Raw genomic sequence first — 9,187 nt, 5'->3', positions numbered from 1 at the left:
CCACCTGACATTGACAATGATATATCTAATGCCATGACCTCTTCTAAACCAAGCTTGTATTTTGGCAGTTCTCTGTCAATGTACTGTTTCAGTCATTTCTGAATAATATCTAGTAGGGTTTTGTTTGCATTTGATATGAGTGATATTGTACAATAATTTCCACATTCTATCCAGTCACCTTTTTTGAAATGGAATGTAAATAAAAACAAAACAATACACCATCCCACTCCAGTAGCAGTAGCAAAGTTTAATAGGACAGGAAGCAATAAATGTTGGAGAGGATGTGAAGATATTAGAAATCTCATGCATTGCTGGTGAGACTATAAAATGATACAACCACTATCAAAATCAATATGGTGTTTCCCCAAATAAGCTGAACATAGAAATCCCATATGACTCAGCCATTTTATTGCTGTGAATATACCCCAAGTAAATCACAGCTGAGACTCAGAGATATGTATATCTTTGTTCATAGTAGCATCATTCACAAAAGCAAGAAAAGGAAAACAATCCAAATGCCCATCAACAAATGAATGAATAGAAAAACTGTGGTATATTCACACAATGGAATACTATGCAGCATTTAAAAAACAAAGAAATATTCATGTCTGTCAGATATTCTTTTAAAGCTGAGCATTCAAATCAAGATCACTCTATGTACAATAGAGCAATACACGTAGACAAGCAGACATGGCACCTGAAGCTGAGCCCTCATAAGGGAAACACAACTGAGGAGGAACAGCTATAAGCACACATGTGAGATGCATGAGGTAGGAAAACTGGACATTGTTAAGAAAGAAATGGAAAGCATAAATACTGACATAATAGGCATTTACTAAATGAAATGACACATGACATATTGAGTGAGACAATCACATGATTTACTATGCTGGAGATAAAATAGTGAGGAAAAACAGGGCCACATTTACAGCTGGAAAACAGGGTTGCATTTCTAGAGCCATTGTGAAATACAATGTTGTGAGCAAAAGGAAAATATCTATATACATAAAAGGAAGTACATTTAATACCACCATCCTTCAGATATATGCACAAAAACACAGAACCAAAGAGGAGGGAATAGATGATTTCTACCAACTTTTACTGTCAGAAATTGATAGAACATGCAACCATGACACAGTAATAATAATGGGTGACTGGAATGCAAAAGTAGGGAACAGGGAAGAAGGAATGAAGCTAAAGATAGAATGACGGAATTTTGTACAATCAATGATCTATTCACCGCAAATGCCTTTTATAAGAAACATGAACAGGAAGCTCTGGTGGCCTACTGAAAAGAAGCTGCACTGCAACCCCAAAAGCACATGGTTTGAATTAATCAGATGCTCCACTGGAGAAGGGGCAATCTCCTCCTGTGCCAGTCACATCTGATTCACAAGAAGGGGGAAGAAAAAAAAGAAAAAACAACCCATAAACAGTGACTAACACATGTTCTTCACCTGATGATACACAAATACATCTGTGGGAGAATCATTGGACAAGCTCAGTGATGATTGTAGAATAATGAGGGTTAGGTGTATAGGAGACAGTGACATTGGCTCACAACAGAACTGAATTCAGGGATATTATACATAAGGTTACAGAGTAGCTAAGGGTTATTGAATTACAGGCAACTCAATAGCACATAACAAAAACACAGAGAGCGTTATGCTGAATGAAATAACTGTCACAAAAGGATAAATATAGCATAAGATCACTGCTAGGGCAAGAGGAGGATACCTGAGGAGTAAGGGGGAGGAGAAAAGAGGAGAAATGGAATGAATAAACAAACACCACAAGGACCAAAACAAGGGAGGACCTACCTGAGAAGAACTGAGGTAAAGACAATGTGGCTGCTACAATAAACAAATTGTTATTGTTGTTGTTGTTGTTATGTGCCATCGAGTCGCTTGCGACTCATAGCGACCCTATGTACAAGAGCTCTAAATGCTGTTCTATCCTGTGCCAAACTAGACATCTCAAACGCACTTATTCCCACCTCTCTAGTCACAGAATCAATCCATCTCATCAAAGGTCTTCCTCTCCTTCGCCGACCCTCCACTCTGCCAAACATGACATCCCTCTCCAAGGACCAGTCCCTCCTTGCAACACACCCAAAATATGTCAGATGAAGCTTCAGAATCCTTGACTCCAGGGAACATTCTGGCTTCACCCTCTCCAGGACAAACCTGTTTGTTCTCCTGGCAGTCCATGGTATATTCAAAACTTCTCCAGCACCACAGCTCAAAGGCATCAATTCTCTTTCTATCAACTCTAGTCACTGTCCAACTCTCTGACTCTCTGATGCATAGCATGTAATTGTGAAGACTATAGCCCAGATCAGGCGCACCTTAGTTTCCAGTCTGACATCGTTGCTCTTCAGTACTCTTGAGAGGCCCCTCACAGCCGACTTTCCCAATGCAATTCCTTGCTTGATTTCCTGGCTGCTGTTACCAAGAGTGTTGACCGTGGAGCCAAGTAAACGAGAACTGTTAACTATCTCAATCTCTTCACCATCCATACTGATGCTGCCAATTGGCCCAGTGGTTAGAATCTTTGTTTTCTTGATGTTGAGTCCATATAGGAGGCTGTAGTCCTTGATCTTCTGCAGCAAGCACTTCAGGTCCTCCTCAGTTTCAGCAAGCAGAGTTGTGTCATCTGCATAACGCAGGTTGTTGATGATTCTTCCACCAATCCTAATGCCACATTCCTCTTCGTATAGCCCAGCATCTCGGATCATCTGTTCTGCGCACAGATTGAAAAGATATGGAGACAGAATACATCCCTGATGAACCCTCTTCTTGATTTTGAACCATGTAGTGTCTCCTTGCTCTGTTCTGACAACTGCCTCTTGGTCCGAGTATAAGTTTCACATTAGCACAATCAAATGTTTTGGGATTCCCATTCATCTCAGAGTCAGCCACAGCTTATTGTGATCCACACAGTCAAAAGCCTTTGCATAGTCAATGAAGCACAGATAGACATTCTTCTGGTATTCTTTGCTTTCTGCTAAGATCCATCTAACATTGGCTATAATATCCCTAGTACCACGACCTCTTCTAAATCCAGCCTGCACATCTGGCAGTTCTCTGTTGACATATTGTTCCAAAGGTTTTTGGATACTTTTCAGCAGAATTTTGCTTTTATGTGATATCAATGATATTGTTCGATAATTTCCACACTCTGTTGGGTCACCTTTCTTTGGGATGGGAACAAATATCGATCTTTTCCAGTCAGTGGGCCAGCTGGCTGTTGTCCAGATTTCTTGGCACAACGTAGTGAGCACATCCAGGCCAGTGTCTGTTTGTTGAAATATGTCAATTGGTATGCCGTCAACTCCTGGAGCCTTGTTTTTTGCCAATTCCTTCAGAGCAATTTGAACTTCCTCTTTCATCACCATAGGCTCTTGCTCATATGCCATTTCATGAAATTCTTCTGTGTCAGCCAATTGCTTCTGATACAGTGACTCTGTGTATTCCTTCCATCTTCTCTTGGTACTTCCTGAATCATTTAATATTCTGCCCAAAGTATCCTTAAGTATTGCCACCCGCGGCTTGAATTTGTTTTTCAGCTCCTTCAGCTTAAGAAATGCTGAGCGAGTTTGGCCCTTTTGATTTTCTGACCCCAGCTCTCTGCACATTTCATTATAGTATCTTGCTTTGTCGTCCCGGGCTACCTTTGAAATTTTCTGTTTAGCTCTTTGATTTCTTGGTTTCTTCTTTTAGCTTATTTCTTGAGATAGGATGTGGAAAAAGGAAGTAGAAAATCACTAGGAAAGCAGAGATTAGTGGAAATATGAGTAAGTAAAAAAAAATAGGTAAGGTGCAAGAGGGACTTGAGATGGAGAGATAAAAGTAATAGAATATTTATTTTAATAAATGTATGGAACTTATTGCATAAAATCGTACATGAATGAAACAATGTATTTTAATGTTTTATAAAAGTGAATGAGGGTACAAGTAATAATAGATTTTTTTAAAACAGAGACAGGAATGAAACATTGATAAGGGGATATTCTTGTGATTCTTTTAATGATTATAGGGTTTTTAAAAAATTATTAGTGACAGTGTTTATACAAAATATGACTCATTAGTGTCACAAATTTATATGTGCAAAAATGTCAAAATGGCTACTGTTTTGTTAAGCATTTTCTTACTAAAATTTTAAAAAGTTAAATTTTCCATTTATTTCTTTAATGCCAAATTAATCTTATCAAAAAAGCACAAAATTTCCAATGAATAGTACCTGGAACTCCATCTGAGCCAAACCATTAAATCAGCTTGGTTCTATTTGGTAAGCTTCGTTTTTCTCTAATTCACAAAGCTAGTCGTTTATTTTATCCATATATTTAAAATATAATATACTTAAAATAGTATTACACTTAAATATGTATAATAAATACCATACATGTCAAATTCTACATAAGATTTCATAAAAATAATATGTATACACTGGAGAGTAATGAGAGATAGAAAGAATTTCACTAAGCACATATATTCGATTTGGTTTGGTATCTATTGCATTCCTATGCTACCACATATTTAACACATAATATGTGAATTATTTTTCCTTCTTTCAAGTCATACCATCAAACCTAGCCCGTTTACAAGTAATATCTATACTGATGAGGTCTCTTAATGTGGGTAGACAAAGATGTTTCTTTTATTTCCCATCCTGAGACTTGAAAGCAGTCACACCAGTCTCACCCTCAGCTCATTCTAGGGACACTTTATAAAGTCAATTAACAGAGAGCTTGAAGGACTTTGTATTTGCTATAGTGCTGAGAAACAAGAAGCAGCAGGGAAATTGCTAGTCTTGCCAATCATGGGTCCTACCATTCCAGGATGCAGAAAAACAAAATTAAAAAGACCAGTGTTGGCTCTGTGATTTCCTTTTCTCTGGGTCCAGCACTTTGGACTCGAGTCAACCCCAGCAGCTGGCATCCCAGACAAGTCTGAGAAGGTCAGGTTGAAATCCTGGCCATTCCCACTCAGACCTTCATCTGTACCCACCACACACAGGGGGCCATTTGCATAAGACCTTAAGAATCAGAGTTCTGCCTATTCTTCATTTTGGGCAAGATTCATCTTTGTTCCTCAAAGGACAATGGTTGTGCTCCTTTTTCCTCTTGGTTGAACTCTTGGCAACCTACAGGGCATCTGCTTCTGGGGTCCTAATTTCCCACTGAATTCACTTACTTTTCTCACATACACTGGGCCTCCAAATTTATTTGAAATGTGTCTTTTGCTACAGAATTAATCTTACAAGTTTCATGACTAATACGTGTGTCATTCATCAGCTGTATAATTTGAGAACTAGGGGTAAAAACTGAGAGGTAAGCATAAAGAAGCTGAGCACAGTGCTAAACCCATTAACTTCAAATCTGTTAACAGTCCACGCCAGCCCAATCAACTCCTGAAACAATGTTCCTTTCCATCTGTTCTGATAATCAGTTAAAATATTCAATTGAGGTATTTCATGACTCCTAATATATATCATAACTATGCAAGGTATTGGTCATGTAGATTAAAAAAGACAACCCCAATCCTGGAGGACATTTGAATTTAGTAAAGAATAATATATTAGAATGGGTCATTCTTTTACAAAATTAACAAATATGAATCGTACAATCTAGGAGCTAATTAATAAGATAGACTCACTTGTCTTACCTTTCTCCCATACCTTAGCTGTTAAGGATCCTGTTAGCTGTACACTTACTAAATATTTTTATTCCAACTGATTCTCTTCATAGCTACCATCACCTTGATTCAAGGAATCAACATCTCCTGCATATATTATTAGAAGAGTTATCAGAATGATTATCTGCTTCATCCTTTATCCCTCTATTATTTATTTTCCATTGAGTACCCCAGAATGGTTCTTTTAAATTGCCAGGCAACAATGTGATGCTCTTACTCTAGATATTTCAATAGCTCCTGAATAGATAAGAAGTAAAAAACCAAAGTTCTCCAATTCCCCACAAATCTAACAGGATCAAGATTATTCCTACTCATCTAAGTCTGTCTCCTAATCATTCTCCTTGCTCACTACCCTTACTTTCTGGCAATCAAACACAGTAGGAATGCCCCTAAACCTGGGTCTTTCCGTTTGTCTTGGCCTAAAAATCTCTTGCCTCTGATGTCTACATAGCTTACTAACTACACTCAGTTAAAACTATGTACACATATCCAGGAAGCTGTCTCTGAAATTCTGTAAACATTACCGAACTTTTTCATCATCTTTCTTCCCTGCTTTATTTTCCTCTGAATATTTATCATAATATTTTTGCTTCTTTTTACATGCAGTTTATTATGTGTTTCAAATTCTCTTGCAAAGTACAGAAAATAAAAGAAAATGTAGCAGAATATTTAAAAAAAAAAACTATTGCACAGAGGCACGTCGGGTCTTTGACTAGCTATGTCTGCGAACAGTATGTCGGACCCACGGAAGCCAAACAAAGTGCTTAGGTACAAGCCGCCTCCGAACGAGTGTAACCCAGTTTTGAATGATCCGACTCCGAACTGCATGAACCTACTCGGCATGATCTTCAGCATGTGTGGTCTCATGATCAAGCTAGTGTGCTTGGGTAGCTGTCTACTATTCCTTGATCAGGTTCACCAATTCTCGGAGCTCAGAGGATACCAAACAGATGATGAGTAGTTTTATGCTGTCCATCTCTGCTGTGGTGATGTCCTATCTACAGACAGAATCCTCAGCCCATGATGATGTCAATCTCAAGGGGAGGGGTCACATTCTTGGTGCTCTCTATCCACCTTGCCTTGGGCCTGGCCTCAGGCTGCTCAGTTTTCTGTCCTTGGCTGAGGCCTTAGGCTTCTTCCCTGGTGAGTCATCTCAAGACTCTCAGCTCAGTGGACCAACCCTTCTGCTGGGACACATGGGCAACAAACATCCTGAGCCTCCACCTGGACCCTCCTTCCTCACCTTGCCTGCTGCTGGTGGGAGTGGTGTCCGTTTTTTTTAGTATTTCCACTTTTCTTGTTGCAATCAGTTAATAAAATTTATCCCTCGGGGTGGAAAAAAAATCTATTGCACACCAAATAGAGATTTGGAGAGAAAAATAAAAGCTACTGACCAAACTTCTTCCAAATTCTTTCCCTGCTTTTTTTTTTTTTTCAGGAGAATTATCCAATTCACTGTGAACACCTCTGCCCCCAGCATTTTTGGTTGAGGGGAGAAAAAGAAAAGTTCAAAGAAAACAAATCAGAAAATAAACAAAGAAAGCCAGAATGCCAAGATCTAATTTTTTTTTTTACCAACATTTGGGCAGCTCCTGAATATTTATCATATTTTGACATAGTTTATAATTATTCCTTCTGAGGGGTTATATTTTACTTCTGTGCTAAAAAAGGTGAGCTCTAAAAGGTGATCGCCAAGTATAGACCCTGATGCTCCAGTGCCATCCATTTTCCGGGCTAGTTGATTTAGCAGGTGAGTCATTACACTTTCCTGAATGGATTCCGACTTCCATGACTATTATCCTGCTCAAAAGGGCAAGGTATTTTAACATGTTGTTTATGTCTTTGTTCCCTTGCTAAAATAACACTGAAACATGAATATTTTACAAATGATGCATTGATGCATTAGATAACATGATACCATACCTAAAATCACACTCATGAAGAATTGAGGCCTAGTGGCAAGAAGCTGCAACTGCAATCTCAGAGATGCACAGTTCGAACCCACCAGATGCTCTGCTGGAGAAGGAGGATCAATCTCCTCCTGTACCAGTCAGATCTGCTTTGACGGTACACACAAAAAAATAATGGAATAAAATAAATTTAAAAAAAAATAATTGAAACTGAGGGAAACCCACCCCAGAACTTGCTTTCTTGGAATCCAGTGCTCTGCTGGTACAGATTAAGAGACTGACCCAAGTGCAGAACTTCCTTATAGCAGCATCTCCTACTTTCTAAACAGATTTTGAGTTGAAGATCACTCATAACAAATTATGGCTAGCATTGAGAAAAATGGGTATTCCAGAACACTTACTTGTGCACATGTGAAACCTATACCTAGCCCAAGTAACTGTTGTCTGAATAAAGCAAGGGAACACTGTATTGTCTTAAATCAAGAAAAGTGTGCATAAGGGTTGTATCCTTTCTCCATAATGACTTATTATGTATGTTGAACTGCACTTTATGAAGAAAATAAGGCATCAAGATTGGAAGAAGATTCATTAACAACCTGTGTTATGCATATAACACAAACTTGCTTGCAGAAAATAAGAATTGAAGCACTTTCTGTGAATGATCGAAGACTACAATTTTCACTATTAATTACAACTCAACATCAAGAACATAAAAACCTCATCAATGGACCAATAGGCAGATTCATGATACATGGAAAAAAGATTGAAGTTGTCAACTATTTTACTTACATGGATCTATAATCAACACCTATGTTAATGGTAATTAAAAAAATCAAATTACATGTGGCATTAAGACAATATGATGTCAAAGACCTTTCCAAAGTGCTAAAGAGCAAGGATATCAGTTTTAAAGCCTTTTTAAGGTGTGCCTGATCCAATTCAAGGTCTTTTCAAAAATGTTCTATTCATCTGAAAGTTGAACAATGAATAAGGATTACAGAAGAATCTCAGCCTTTGAATTGTGATTTTGGATAAAACTATTGAACAGCCTCTAGACTGCCTAAAAAAACAAAAAAAAAAGCCTGTCTTGGGAAAAGCAGGGTGCTCCTTAGAGGTAAGAGTAGTGAAACTTTGTCTTACTTGCTTTAAGCATGTTGTCAAAAAAGGGGAAAAAACACCATGCTGGGAAAGGAAGATAGTTAGAGAAAGAGAAAACTTTCAACAAAATGGATTGACACAGTGATGGAAACAATGGACTTGAATATATCAGAGATGATAAGGGTGGTACAAAATTGTGCAAGGTTCAGGTATGTTGTTCACAGGTTGCAAAGATATGTTGCAGGTTTCAGAGGGTTGCAGATAAGCAGCAGGTAAACAATTCAATGGCACGTATTAACAAAATTCCAACCAGTAAGAAAAGTTGAATTGTCAAACTAATAAATGAAACAGGTAGTTTCTTTCCAAGGTAGGTAGCATGTTGTTTTTGTTGTTTGTTATTGTTGTTGTTGTGTGCCTTAGAGTCTCTTGCAACTCATAGCATAACCCTATATACAATACCCCTGAAACATCCTTTATGCTGAG

At 38.1% G+C, this 9,187-nt stretch overlaps 1 pseudogene; it reads left to right on the top strand.

Moving 5' to 3' along the window:
• The first annotated feature begins 6,414 nt into the window (after positions 1-6,414).
• Positions 6,415-6,827, top strand: LOC102854381 (annotated as a pseudogene).
• Positions 6,828-9,187: the final 2,360 nt, after the last annotated feature.

The sequence above is a fragment of the Elephantulus edwardii genome, unplaced genomic scaffold (assembly GCF_000299155.1).
Source record: "Elephantulus edwardii isolate Elephantulus edwardi_28Jun2011 unplaced genomic scaffold, EleEdw1.0 scaffold00276, whole genome shotgun sequence".
In the NCBI taxonomy this organism is placed as follows: domain Eukaryota; kingdom Metazoa; phylum Chordata; class Mammalia; order Macroscelidea; family Macroscelididae; genus Elephantulus; species Elephantulus edwardii.
This window is presented reverse-complemented; position numbering and strand designations above follow the sequence as displayed.